Source organism: Kogia breviceps, chromosome 8 (genome assembly GCF_026419965.1).
Source record: "Kogia breviceps isolate mKogBre1 chromosome 8, mKogBre1 haplotype 1, whole genome shotgun sequence".
Classification (NCBI taxonomy): Eukaryota; Metazoa; Chordata; class Mammalia; order Artiodactyla; family Physeteridae; genus Kogia; species Kogia breviceps.
This window is the reverse complement of record NC_081317.1, coordinates 10858572-10871614: the sequence shown is the minus strand read 5'-3', so window position 1 is coordinate 10871614 and position 13043 is coordinate 10858572. Positions and strand designations below refer to the sequence as shown.

General features: G+C 59.3%; 1 protein-coding gene across 4 annotated transcripts in view; it reads left to right on the top strand.

Annotated features, from left to right (window-relative positions):
- Positions 1–13043, top strand: part of NEK6 (NIMA related kinase 6) — an 86137-nt gene that overhangs the window by 28629 nt on the left and 44465 nt on the right. The window contains exon 1 of one of the 4 annotated variants that reach the window (XM_067040751.1): positions 7438–7488. The exons of the other annotated variants lie outside the window; for them this stretch is intronic. The gene's annotated coding sequence lies outside the window, so the exon portion shown is untranslated. Of the gene's footprint in view, positions 1–7437; positions 7489–13043 lie in introns of those variants that run through there. 4 annotated transcript variants of the gene reach the window in all.

The following is a 13043-nucleotide window of genomic DNA, read 5'->3' as shown; positions in this document are numbered from 1 at the left end:
GCTGAGCCCTATCTTGATAGGCCCTGGCAGGGGCCTCAGGCAAGTCACGCCCAGCCCTGAGCCCCCATTTCCTCATCTCAAAATTGGGCACCTGGGGCTTCCCTGGTGGCGCAGTGGTTGAGAATCCGCCTGCCAATGCAGGAGACACGGGTTCGTGCCCTGGTCCGGGAGGATCCCACATGCCCCGGAGCGGCTGGGCCCGTGGGCCATGGCCGCTGGGCCTGCGCGTCCGGAGCCTGTGCTCCGCAACGGGAGAGGCCACAGCAGTGAGAGGCCCGCATACCGCAAAAAAAAAAAAATTAAAAATAAAATAAAATTGGGCACCATTCCTGCTGTGCCCACCTATCAAAGTTGTCATGAGGCTTCATAAGATGGTGTGGGTAAAAATCCCTCTCTGCAGACAATCAAGAACTGTCCAGATGTGAAGGATTTGATACTTGTCATCCATCCCCTGGGGCATTTCTGTATCCCTGTCACTCAGACAGTGTCTGGTACAGAGTAGGTGCTCAGGAGGTGTTGCATTAGTGAATGACAATAGGTATCATTTATTAAGCACCTGCTGTATATCCAGCATTACCCAGGGAACTTGCCATGAGGTGCTGTAATCCTCACAACCACCTGGGACTTTAGGTGTGTCACCCTTTTACAGATACGGAATCTGAGGCTCAAAAAGTGAAGTAACTTACCTAAGTTCACACACAAGTGGTATGTGAGGAAGTCAGGATCCACACCTGACTCTGAAGTCCGCGCGCGTCCTTCCAGGTGCTCACGAGGGCCTTGCCGGGTCACCCCCTCCCTGGGATATGCTGGTGTTGAACAAACAGGTCCCTGGGCAGAGGGGTGGCGGGGTGGGAGGGAGAGGAGTTTGTACAAATCCTTGATTTGTAGCATTTGCCAATTTCCAGGGTGTAACTATTCCTACCATGCCTGATTGCAAGCAACCAATGTGATAACTGTCTCATAAAGTCCCTGGGAATTTAGCAAGCAGCCCCCGCACGCCATTAGTCGTGGCTCCAGTGCACCTGTGCACCCCTCTGCTTTGTACAGCCCCTCACGTGCCCGAGGAAGGCCACAGAGCCAGCAGTGTCCGCTGGCCGGGCGCGGCAGACTGGAGCCAAGCAGAAGGCTTGGCTGGGCCTACCCGTGCTTCTAGACCCCTCGACCCTCTCCCTCCAGGGCCCCTGGAGCTGCCTGGGGCCTCGGTATCACACAAAGACTCGGGGGCTGGCGTGGATGAGATGCGAAAACTGATCCGCAACACCGAGACTGGAATATTAGGGCCCGCCAGCCCCACCGTGTGTGATATTCCTGCCCGGCCCGGAGCAGAGCCCTGTAAACGCCGGGATATAATGGACAATAAAAGTCGCCGGAAAATAGTGAGTCTCCTAGGACCACTGTCATCCCTGCCGCACGCTGCTTGCTGGAATCACGAGCCCTGTGATCATGAGGCACGATCGTCACGTAAATATATAGGGTCTCTCGCCAGCCAGCACTGGCCAAGATTTATTGTATTGAGGCAGTGGGGGGAGGGGGGTGTCTCGGGTTCATCGTCCTGGTAACTTTGTAAAATGCTTTGCCATCACTTCCAGCTTCTGGGAGAATGCAGCAGGGGCCAGTGTGGCCTTTCCCATCCTCCCTAGAAGGGGGAGATCCCCAGAGGCTGTGGGCCCCTCCTGCCACATTCACAGGTCCAGGGGCCTGGTTGGCCACAAGACTGGGGTCCCCTGGGGAATGAAGACCGGCCTTATTGTGACAATTGGTTCACAGAGTGGGTTGCCAGAAACATTCGTTGCAGGGATATCGCTGTTGAACGAGCACTGGTTTTTAATGGTGATGGCGGTCATCATAATAGTAGCAACAGCCACATTGATTGAGATCTTGTGTACACCTAGTCCTGATAGTCCTGAGCTGCTGGCATTCCGCCGGCGTGTCCTCCACGCGGTCCTCATAACCAACCCCACGAGGTCGGTCCTACACAGCCCCCTGTTTACAGAAGAGGGAACTGCAGAGACATGGCTACAGGCCTGACCCGAGCTCCTGCGGCTGGACAGAGGCAGTGCAGGATTTGAATGTCAGACTCCAGAGCCTGTGCTGGGCTGCCTTACCTCACTTCCTGGCCCTTGGGTCCCAGATCCAGTGCCACTGCCTCCCTGCAGCCCCCTTGATTGGCCCAAGTTGGAATCAATGGCCCCTTCTTTGATTCTGCAGCACAGTCAAGCACTTGGGTCTGGTTCCCCCATGACCACGAGGACTCAGACCTACATTTCCATCCAGGCTCTGCCTCTCTCCAGCTGGGACGCCTCCAGCGAGTCATGTGACCTCACTAGCCTCACTTTCCTCATCTGTCAAATGGACGCACTGTCTGCCTTGCAGGGTCGTTCTGTAAGCACTTGAGCTGCCAACACCCCTCAAGGATCTGGCCCTGCACCTGGCACTTTAGGGGTTCTCTGTGGGTGGACCCCACTGTGTACACATCGCCACTTCCATGGCTGTGTGTCTGGGAGCTGGGAGGCCTCTGAGCCATCCCCCCATATGGCTGTGGCTTGTTGCGAGTAGGGAGGGCAGTGTGCCAGGGGGCTGGGGGACTCACAAAATCTTCCAAGGTCAGAGAGAGTGTCCTTTGGCAATTCCAGACCCAGAAGGTCTGGTTTTCCTCCCAGACGTGAGCACAGGATTAGATACAGGCTCCTGGAGCTCAGTTTCAGGGCCCGCCAGCGAGTTGCAAATTCTCCATCAGCCTCATAAAAAGTGTCGGCACGAGAAGAGCCCTCCCAAGACTGCAGAGCCCGAGCCACCCATGTTGTAGGTGGCGAAACCAAGACCCAGAGACAGGCCGTGACTTTCCCAGGGCCACGCGACCCTTTGAGAGTCCCAGACCCTGTGAGTCCTGAGCCACCGTGCTACACACCGCAGCTCAGAGCGGGATTCACCCTCGAGGGGTTAAAAATGGCCTCATAATTTCCCAGGCCCGACGCGGGGTCCACGAGGATCCTGTGGGGAACGTGACATCGGAAGGTCCAGGGCCACTGTGGTGTGGCCCTGGAAGCTGAGACAGTGTGCTGGCCCGTAACTCTGCATGGGGTGACAGGACTAGATGGAGGAGACACTGTCACCCACAGACCAAGCCACGCCGAGCCGCGTGGAGGTCGTGCTGGAGGCTTCCCGGTGACCCAGGAGGCCCTGCGAGTCTGGGGACCGATGGGACTGCGAGCCCGTCTGCGGCCCTCAGCACAGCTCCACCCTCGCTTCTGTGTCCCAGGTGCACAGGCGGGGAGTGACTGGCAGTGCGTGTGTGCCCACGGGCATGGAGGCTGATCAGAGCCACGGTCAATTTCAGGAAGGTTCTTGCCATCCTGGCGCAGGAAGAAGAGGCAGGCTCCAGGAATCTGTGTTTTCCCTGGGTGCTACCGTGTCCTAGATGGGAGCCCTGGAGGGAATTCCTCTCAGCAGAAAGGAGCCTGGAAGCAGAAGAAAAACAATGGTTGGGCAGAAAGTGCCCAACTTGGGGGCCTGAGCTGCCCGTCTGGAGCCTGTGCTGTGTGTGCAGGCTGATGCCGCCCACCTCGCCGGGTCGTGGAGGACGGTCCTCCAGGGCTGCCCCGTGAGCCGGGGCCTGGGCGGGGAGTCCACCCGGGCCTGCGGACGGCTGGCCTGGGCCCAGCCACGGTCAGCTAGGGGCCGGCACCTGGCATATGCCCGACAGTCGGGCCCGGCTGGTGGGGAAGGTGTGCTGGCAGGTGGCCGAGTCCCGGTGCCAGGATCTGGCTCCGTGTGTCCTCTGGGCCCTCAGCTGCCATATGCCCTCATCAGTCCTGGCGGTCGAGCTGCAGATGGGGCGTGGGGTGGGGGGCGCGGTTTGCCCAGGGTAGAGCTGGCTCTCATTCTGAAGAGGAAGGCACGTTCCGACCACGGGAGCTCTTTTCGGAGATGGAGGGCTGGGGCTGGCCTGGAGGCGTCCCTGCCTTCTCCCACATGCCCGCAGGTCCGCCAGCCTCCATGCCTTTGACCCCACTGTGTTCTCGGCTGGAATTCCCATCCCTCTGGTGCTAATCCTGCTCATCCTTCCAGGCTACCCCAGACTCCACCTCTTGTAAGAAGCTGCCCGTGACCTTGCCTGGGTCACGAAGTGAGGGTCTCTCAGTCCTTTTCTTGGGGACACTTTTCATGCTCTTTTCTGGCTTGTGGTTATCTGTCCCTGTGTTTCTGGGTTCTCTCCTGTGACCCCGTAAGAGCAAGGGGCTTTCCATCCATGCGATCTTGGGGTCACCCGTGGTCAGCACAGGCCCGGAACGGAGACGGCAGCTGGGAGGACGTGTAGAAGGAAGGGAAGGTGGGAACACTGAGATCCTGGGTCCACAGCCTGGTGTGGGAGAGCACGGGGCCAGAATAAGGATTAATAATAAACAGTAACCCCAGTGATTGGGTCTCTATTCTGTGTCAGGCCTGGGGCTCAGCACTTTTGAGGCCCCTGAAGTTATGGAGCCCTCCGTAGCCCGGGGTGATGCATACTATTTGTGTCCCAGTTTTACCCGCGAGAACCCTGGGGCCCACATAGCTGGGGCGCGCCAGAGCCAGGACTTGAACCCAGGGCTGCTGCCTACCAAGGCTCTCATCTCTTAGGCAACAAATATTTTTGGTTCAGCTCACAAAAGAGAGATGAGAAAGGGTTAATAAGCTTTTAAAGGGACAGCAAGAACATTTATGCTTCTTAGCGTTGGCTGGCCCCCACGGGGGTGGGGGTGGGAGTGGAGCACCGTGGGTGAGGGAAGGACCCCTCATTCCTCCCAGGCTGGATGGACCTCGGCATCTGCTGTCAGTGTTCTGGGTTCTGGGGTGGGGCTGAGGGGTTGGTAGAGCCTGCAGGGCAAGTTCCTTTGCCTGACCATGTGGGTATGGGGTGGGTTTAGGAGGCTGGATCCTGGCCAGGCACTGCCACTGCTGTGCCCATGGCCCTGGGCCAGTCTCTTGCCCTCCTGCCGCAGTTTCCTGGAGGGTAGAATGGGGGAGCAGGGCTGGGCGATCCCAGAGTGGACTGTGATTGCATTCCAAGCCCCCTGGCTTCCGGGACACTTGCGCTCTCTCCAAGGCTGACCCACGGCCACTGCCATCAGATCCCAGTCCCTGGTGCGCAGTGGGTTCCCTGGTGGCAGTGACAAGTTCCTTTCACCACGGAGGTGGCAGCCAGAGCTATTTTTGGAGCAGCTCATGGTGGGGGAGTTTCCTTTGGGCAGTGGCCGGGGACGGGCGTCTTGGGCAGGGGAAGTCCCATACGGAGACAGGCCTGGCCTCTCCTCCTTCACCAGCCCTGGCACGGGGAGGCCACCCAGATCCCCAGAGGTCCCGGTACCGTGCTCACATCTACTTCAACCCTGAGCCGAGACCTTTCCCGGAGCTTCTCAGGAGCCACTTTGCAAGGTACCGGCCTTTGCCCTGCCTCTGCTGTGGGGAGCCCCCCACCCTGTCCTGCCACCTGGGGCTACTGCCTTTGCCCTTGAGGGTATGCCTAGCAAGTGACAGGGAGGCAGGCCCTGGAGACCTCCAGGGCCTGGGCTCACAGAGCACCTGACCTTGGCTGCACCTCTGCCACGGCTGCCCCCTTGACCACCCACCTGGTGGGAGCTACCCATGGGCCAGTGCCATCAGCCTGGCATGACCTTTGTCACTGCCCAGGTTAATGGGGGGCAGTCTCACCCTGGGTGATCCCGGGCTTTGCCAGAACTCCCGAGGTTACGAGGGAAGCAGAAAAAGGAATTCTTATGTCTCCCACGTGGGTTTTGGCTACCTGGTCCCCTTCCTGATGTCCGAGCTGTGAGTTCTCCACAGAAGTTTCTCCTGCCAGGAATAGCCACCCTTTCAAACCTTAAAAAGAGAGCAGGAGAGGAAATTAGGGGAGGCCAGGGGTTGAAGAACTTCCCCTGTGTAGAGGCCACTGGTGGGATTATGGATGTCCTCCTGGGCCCGGGGCAAGCTTTTTGCAAACCCTGAGCTTCCATCTGTCTGAGGGCTGCTCTGCTGGGTTTCCCCCTTCAGCTGTTGGTTGGCAGGGCAGGAGCCGTGGTCTGAGACAGGATGTGGGAGAAGAGGAATTTCTGCTCTCCCCAGGCTTCTCCCTCCTGGCTTCTGGTGTTTACGTACTGGGTCACCCTCCCTCTGCGGCCTGCAGGGGCCGCAAGGAGAGTGATTTGGTCTCTGCCCTTGAGGAAATCTCCATTTGAGGGAGAAGAAAACATGTGTGCAGACAGTGATGGCACAGAGACCAGGTCAGTGAAACCTGGGAGTAACTGACTGGAGGAGTCCAGGAAGGCCGCCTAGAGCGGGTGCCCTGGGTTGGGCCTGGAAGAAGGATCCGGGTTTGTCAGGGGGCAGTTCATTCCAGGCAAGGGAGGCAGAGCCTGCCAAGGCCTTGAGGAGAGAGCAAGTTCATTTCCCTGGAGGGCAGGGGTCCTTGGGATGGTGGACCTACCTAAGGGGTCTGAGGCTCCTCGCAGAGTGAGACCCCCCCAGCTCCATAGTGGTCTCCAAGGATGTCCCCAGGCAGATGAGATTAAAACCCGGACTTTGGGGCTTCCCTGGTGGTGCAGTGGTTGAGAATCCGCCTGCCGACGCAGGGGACGCGGGTTCGTGCCCCGGTCCGGGAAGATCCCACATGCCACGGAGCGGCTGGGCCCGTGAGCCATGGCCGCGGAGCCTGCGCGTCCGGAGCCTGTGCTCTGCAAAGGGAGAGGCCACAACAGTGAGAGGCCCGCGTACCGCAAAAAAATAAATAAATAAAAAAAACCCAGACTTTGGAGAGAGTCAGATTTGGGTTCTAACACGGGTGCACGCTATTTACCAGTGGCAAGGGCTTGGCAAGTCACTTAACCTCTCGGCACCTACGTTTGCTCTTCTGTAAGAGGGCAGCGCAGACCTCGCAGAGGAGTGTGCCGAGGTGCTGCGTGTCGCTCCCTGGTGCAGAGCAAGTGCTCAGCAGATCTTCCTTCACCAGGTCCTGGAGCCGAAGGCCTTCCTGGGTAGCAACCAAATGCCTCGTTGCTCCTTGAACTGAGAGATGTTTACAGCTCCTACATGTTTTTTTTCTTCCAGAATTGGGTTTTATTACCCGAGGAGGAGAAAGTGAAAGGTGATCTGGAGCCGCCTCAATTGTAAAAAGGCGCAGGGAAGCCCTGCAGTGTGGGTGTGATGTGTTTTGAATTGCCTGGTGATCTCTGCCTGCTCTGAGGCCTTGGGGATCCTGAGCGTGGAGGCAGATGTTTCTTGCTTGGGGCATCAGGAGGGTGGAGGAGCCCCGCTTCACTGACTGGGAGATTGCGGGGTGCTTGGTACCACCTGACTGCCCCTGGGTGTCCACCCTGCGAGGTCCAGCTGTTTCCTCTTTACGGATGAGGTAGGGGGCGGGACTTTCCCAGGATCCCACGAGAAGTGCTGAGCCTGATTACGACCCAGGACCCAGGCCTGACGCAGGAGGGAGACTTTGCCGCAGGAGAGCTCGTAGGTTCCAGGCAGAGGCTGGTGTGTGGAAGGGCCTGGAAGGTCCAGGGGGCTGTGTGGTTGGGAAGGGGAGGCCCTCACGTGCAGGGGCCTGGGGCGGGGTAGGCTTTAAGGAGGGCGGGCCAGCGCCAGCTGGACAGAGTTTGGGATGCCTTGCTCAGGCGTGTGGGCCTTTTTCTGCGAGGTTTTGGGTGGGGAGCAGCAGGCTGGGATTTGTGTCTTGGTGGGGGGACCCTCCTTTGGTGGGCTGGAGGTCAGGTCATCAGGCAGGAGGCAACTACAAGGAGCCCACAGAGAAGGGGCCAGGCCAGCAGAGGGCAGGGGCTCTGGGTAAGTGGAGGCTTGTTTGGGGAAAGAATCAGCAGCCCTGGATGAAGACCAGGTGTGGGCAATGAGGGAGGGCGAGGCGTCCGAGGGATGAGCCGGGTTCCTGCCGCGTTCCTGGGCAGACAGGAGCCCCTGTCGCTGAGATGAAGACCCAGGGAAGGGCAGGTGAGTCTTCAGTGCCTGGAACTTTTGGTGGTTGGAGTCTGGAGCTCTGGAGGGAGGCCCCAGGCTGGAGAGAGATGGGGGTGGGGGGGTGGGGGGGTGAGGAGAGGGGAGCTGGAAGCAAAGGATGGGGTAGGGCGCCGGGGAGGTGAGCTGGGTGGGTGCTGCATTGCCCCTCGGCCGCTGGCCTCCGGGTTCTGCAGACCCACCCCATGAGAGGCCCCACTGCCCTGAGGAGGGGGCTCAGGGACTTCTCTGCAGAGGCTGTACCGCCCTTCCCGGGGCTGCACGTGGTCCCGTGTCGCAGAGAAGCCAGGCTCCTGCTGGTCGTGGAGCTGCGGAATCTGAGTGGCAAGTGTGGCTTTGTGGGCGGGGGTGGCGGGGGGTGAGGGCGCCCAGGCCCAGTCAGGAAACCAGACACCATCTGCGGCTCATCCCCTACAGCTCCCAAGGCCCCCGTGACTCTGGCCTGAGATCGAGCTGCTTCCTGTCAAGTGATGAATGGGCAACGTCTGCTTATCCCAAGACCAGAAGGGAAGGGGGGCCAGGGTGGGGGGAGGACACAGTAGCCAGAGCCACACCTCTGGGCCAGAATTCATTCATTCATTCATTCATTCACTCAGTCCCTCAACTGTCCGAGGAGGTGTGGACTGCGGGAGTCAGGCAGACGTGGTTTCAAGTGTCAGTTCTGCCTGCTGCCTGCTGTGTGACCTTGGGCCCGTTGCTTAACCGGTCTGAGCTTTCATTTCCTCCTCTGCGCTGCGTGGATTATAGCGGCCCCCGCCTAGGGTGGCTGTGAGGTGGAACGAGGCGTGCAGGGCCCTTGGCGCGTGCCTGGCGCACCCACAGTGCGGGCTCCACTAGCGACGCGCTGTCGTTACAGCCGGTCTGCGTGGGTGGGGCGTCCCTTACTGCCCGGGCCTTGTGTGGGGACACGAAGTCGGTGGCGTCCCTTTCTCTCGTTGCTCACAGGCTCCCTGGTCTGAGGAGCAGGTTCAAATGGTAGCTCTCTCCTCTGTGTGGACTGACCTTGGCAAGTCACGTTTTCCCTTGGAGCCTTGGCTTCCTCATCTGCAAAAGGGGGGTGATGGCACCACTTGGGTTTCTTGGGAGGTGTCAAATTACTCAGCTCAGAGGAAGTGTTGCTGTGGATGTTGGCTGGTGCTGAAGCTGGTCCGGCCTTGACCTCACCAGTGACCAGCCTGGGAGCTGCGTGGTCTCCCGCCGGGCCTCAGAGCCCCATCTGCGTAGGGCTGTGCTGGGCCGCGCTGGTCTGTGGCACTTCTCTCCCGGCTGGCTGAAGGCCCCCAGCAGTGGGCGTCTGTTGCCAGGAGGCTGCTGGACAAGCAGAGATAGCCCCTGGTGCTGGCACTGGCGTTGGGTCACTCATTCCGTGTGTGTAGCAGGGTGTAAAGTCACCAGGATGGTTTCCTCCTTTGGGAAAACAACGTGTGGAGCTGTTCATTGAGCAGGAAGGACTGAAAAGGGCCCTTCCCCGGAGAAACGGCACAGGGTCCGGCGTCCAGCCGAAGCCGAGTCTCCAAGTTGTCTCTGTGATTCTCCCTGTCAGCCTGGGAGCCACGTGGGCCTTTACCAGCCCCACCCAAACCAGGGGCGGTGACACCCCTACCCCAGTGGACAGACCGAGAGCATGGCTGGGCTCAAAGCCCTGTGGCCTGACCGTACACGCATACATGCACATACAACACGCAGAAGAGGGCAGGCAGACACTCGCTGCTTCCACCTCAGGGGTGGGGGGCCAAGGTGAGGTGTAGACAGGTACTTGCCCCCACACAACCCTATCCACTCGGGCCCCCAAACCTGCCCCACGCCGGGTCTTCGGCCTGAGCCTTCTGGTGTCTTGGGTCGTCTTTTACTGGGAGGGTCAGGCCTCAGTGAGCCACCAGCCTCCACGAAGTGTGGTATTTGGCAGGAGACAAAGGAGGACGTGACTTTCCCCCAGACGAAGTTTTAGAAATTGGGAAGCAAGCGCCCCAGGTGACAGTCGTGGTCAGAAAGGCCTCTCCGGAAGCCTCAGAGCCCAGCCCGGTGTGGGAGCCGCTCGCTTCCGGGAAGTGCCTGGATTAAACCCAAGCCCCCACGTCTCCCTGGGATACACCCCGCGTTAGTAAGAGGCTTGCCGAAGGCCAGGGCAGGAGGAGCATGTCGGGGGGCTTTGCAAGGGCAGCCCCAGATCCCGTAAGTGACGAGGAGGGTATATGCTCCAGAGGCATTCCAAAGAGGCTGTGCAGCGCGGTAGACAGAGCATGATCAGGGGGTCCAGCAGCCCCAGCTCTATTTTTTACCAGCTGTGTGACCCTGGGTAAGTCCCTGCCCCTCTCTGAGCCCCGGTTCCCGTGTCTGTCACATGGAGACAATTCCTCCTCCACTGCCCCAGGGATGGTCGGTGGTAATGACGCTGGTAGCAGCTAAAGCCTCAGAGGGCCCTTCACATGTGCCGGGCTCTGTCCTGAAGAGTTTATATCTGTTAACACATTTAATTCTCAGTGACCCTGAAAGGTAGATCTTACTGTTAGCCCCATTTTCCAGATGAGGAAACTGAGACACTGCGTGGTTGAAGGAAGCCGGGCCAGGATTTGAACCCAGGCAAGTCAGGCTCCCAGACAGACCCTCGGCCTTACCCTGGGGCTCATCCTCATCCAGTCCCCGGGTGCCTGGTAGACAGGCACATGTGTGGAACCCAGGCTGGGAAGCACACTCTGCCACCCCAGCGCCCTGGAAATGCAGGGCTCTTGCTCCCTGCAGAAGAAAGGCCCTCTTTGAGGTGGCGCTCCGCTCCGTGTGGCCTGGGGCTGCGGGTCTCACATTCCCCGGATTTTTAGCCCCTGACTTGGGCTTGGCAGCCTGGGCCCCATTGTTCCACAACTTGGCAGGAACCGCAGGGCACAGGCAGCTGCCGGAGGTGCCCTGTACACGGAGGGGCTTTTCCTGGGCTTTTCCCTGCTCTCCGTGTCTGATCCCTCCAGATCCCTTTGCCTTGGTCTTTCTGCATCTGAAAGATGCAGATGTGAAACCCCCTAAGAAGGAGTTTCTGGCAGGAATGTCCAGGGTAAAGGGGTTGGGTTTCTGTTGGGGTATAGCCAAACAGAATGCAAAGCCTCTGAAATCCAACACCCTGGAGAGCCTCAAGAGGCAGTGGCTGTCTTGGACCTGGGAGGTGCCTTGAAATCAGAGCTGGGTTCAGATCTGCCCTCTGTATCCTACTCACAGCACGACCTTGAGTCTCCTCTCTGTGAGCCTCATTCCCCATCTGTAAAATGGGTCTATCAACAGCCCAGGCTAAGTGGAAGAGATCTGGCCACTGGATGCCTCAGAGAACCTTCCCTTCCTTCCTCCCTCCTCCTCCCCGCTCTCTCCTCCCCCTTCCTTCCCCCTCTGCCTCCTTCCCCTTTGTCTGGCCCTCTCTGGCACTGGTGGGCAGGGTGCAGGGGTGGGCTGTGACTTGCAGACTCCTTCCCTGGAGCAAAGGCCCTTCCTCCTCACAGGGACATGAGGTATAGCCGGTTCTATTAGGTTCCGGGCAGAGCTGCTCGTAGGCACAGCGTTTACCCCAGGGGGTTGGTACCCCAGGCGTGTGGACAGCAGTGCCGCATCTGGTCGGTGCCATCCCGAAGGGAGAGGGCTCTGGGCCCCCTGTGGGGGGAATGGCCCCTCGTGGCCCACCGGCCCTGGGATCACCCCTACCCGCTCAGCACTGCCCCATTCTTTTTTTTTTTTTTTTTTTTTTTTTTTGTGGTAGGCGGGCCTCTCACTGTTGTGGCCTCTCCCTTTGCGGAGCACAGGCTCCGGACGCGCAGGCTCAGCAGCCGTGGCTCACGGGCCCAGCCGCTCCGCGGCATGCGGGATCTTCCCGGACCGGGGCACGAACCCGTGTCCCCTGCATCGGCAGGCGGACTCTCAACCACTGCGCCACCAGGGAAGCCCTACTGCCCCATTCTTGAGTGGAGGGGGCTTGTTCCGTGGGGAGCCACCGGAAAGGAAGTGATGTAGCGCTGGTCAGAGCCTGTGAGGGGTGCAGCGCAGGGGTTATGGGCAAAGATGCCATCACAGGTTTGAGTCCTGGCTTCACCACCTGTGATCCGTGTGATCTGGGCAAATCTCTCAACCTCCCTGTGCCTCAGTTTCCTCATCTGTAAAGTGGAACAATAACAGAAGTTGTCTCGTGGAGGTGGTGTTAGTGAGATGGTGGTGAGATGGGCTAACAGAGGTGAAATGTATAAAGAAAGGGCCCAGCATAATAAGGACACACAGTTGTGGGCTTATCATCATTATTACTATTATTTCTGATGAGGCCGGGGCCCCTTACTTTGCTCCTGGGACCCTGTGTGAGGAACAAGGTGAGCTCCTGAGGGCCTGCAGGCCGCCTCTGGGTGCAGATGCTAGATCGCCACGTGGGGACGTGGGGAATGACATTCGCTAATACCTCCTAGGTCTCTGCCCAGTGTGACTTCCCAGCTGGGGAGTGACAGGGTCGAGATACAAACCCAGGCCCGCTGGCCCTAGGAGGCTGGGTGAGGCGGGACGTTGGAGCCAGAGATGGGTGCACCGTGGTTTCCAGCCCGCGTGGTCTGTGAGCAGGTGGGCAGGTGAGCCAGTCACGCGTGGGCCTGGCCTTCGGGCCACACCTGGTGCCTTCTGAGATAAAGACGGAACCTTTTTGCTGGAGACAGTTCTCCTCCGGCCTTCCCCCGGCGGTCTCCCTAAGGGCAGAGGACGGTGAACGTGTCACCCCGAGGGGTCTGGGGTTGCAGCCCGAAGCAGCTGCAGAGCCTGCAGGAGTCTCCGGTTTTATCTGAAAATTCATGCGCATTTTACATTTTGTTCCCTCTGTATCCGGTTTATTGCCGCACACGTTTCCCTCCCGAGTAACAGCGCTGCCTGGGGAAGCTGCTTGTGTTTATCTGTTTATCCTGGGGCTTTTTGTACCCAGGTCCTCACCGTGTCACCCGGGGGGGTGTGCACTCCAGTGCGGAAGCTCGGGCGCCGATGGTGGGGAGGTGCTGTGGCCCCATCTGCATTGCAGGAAGCCACCTTGGTGGCCCATC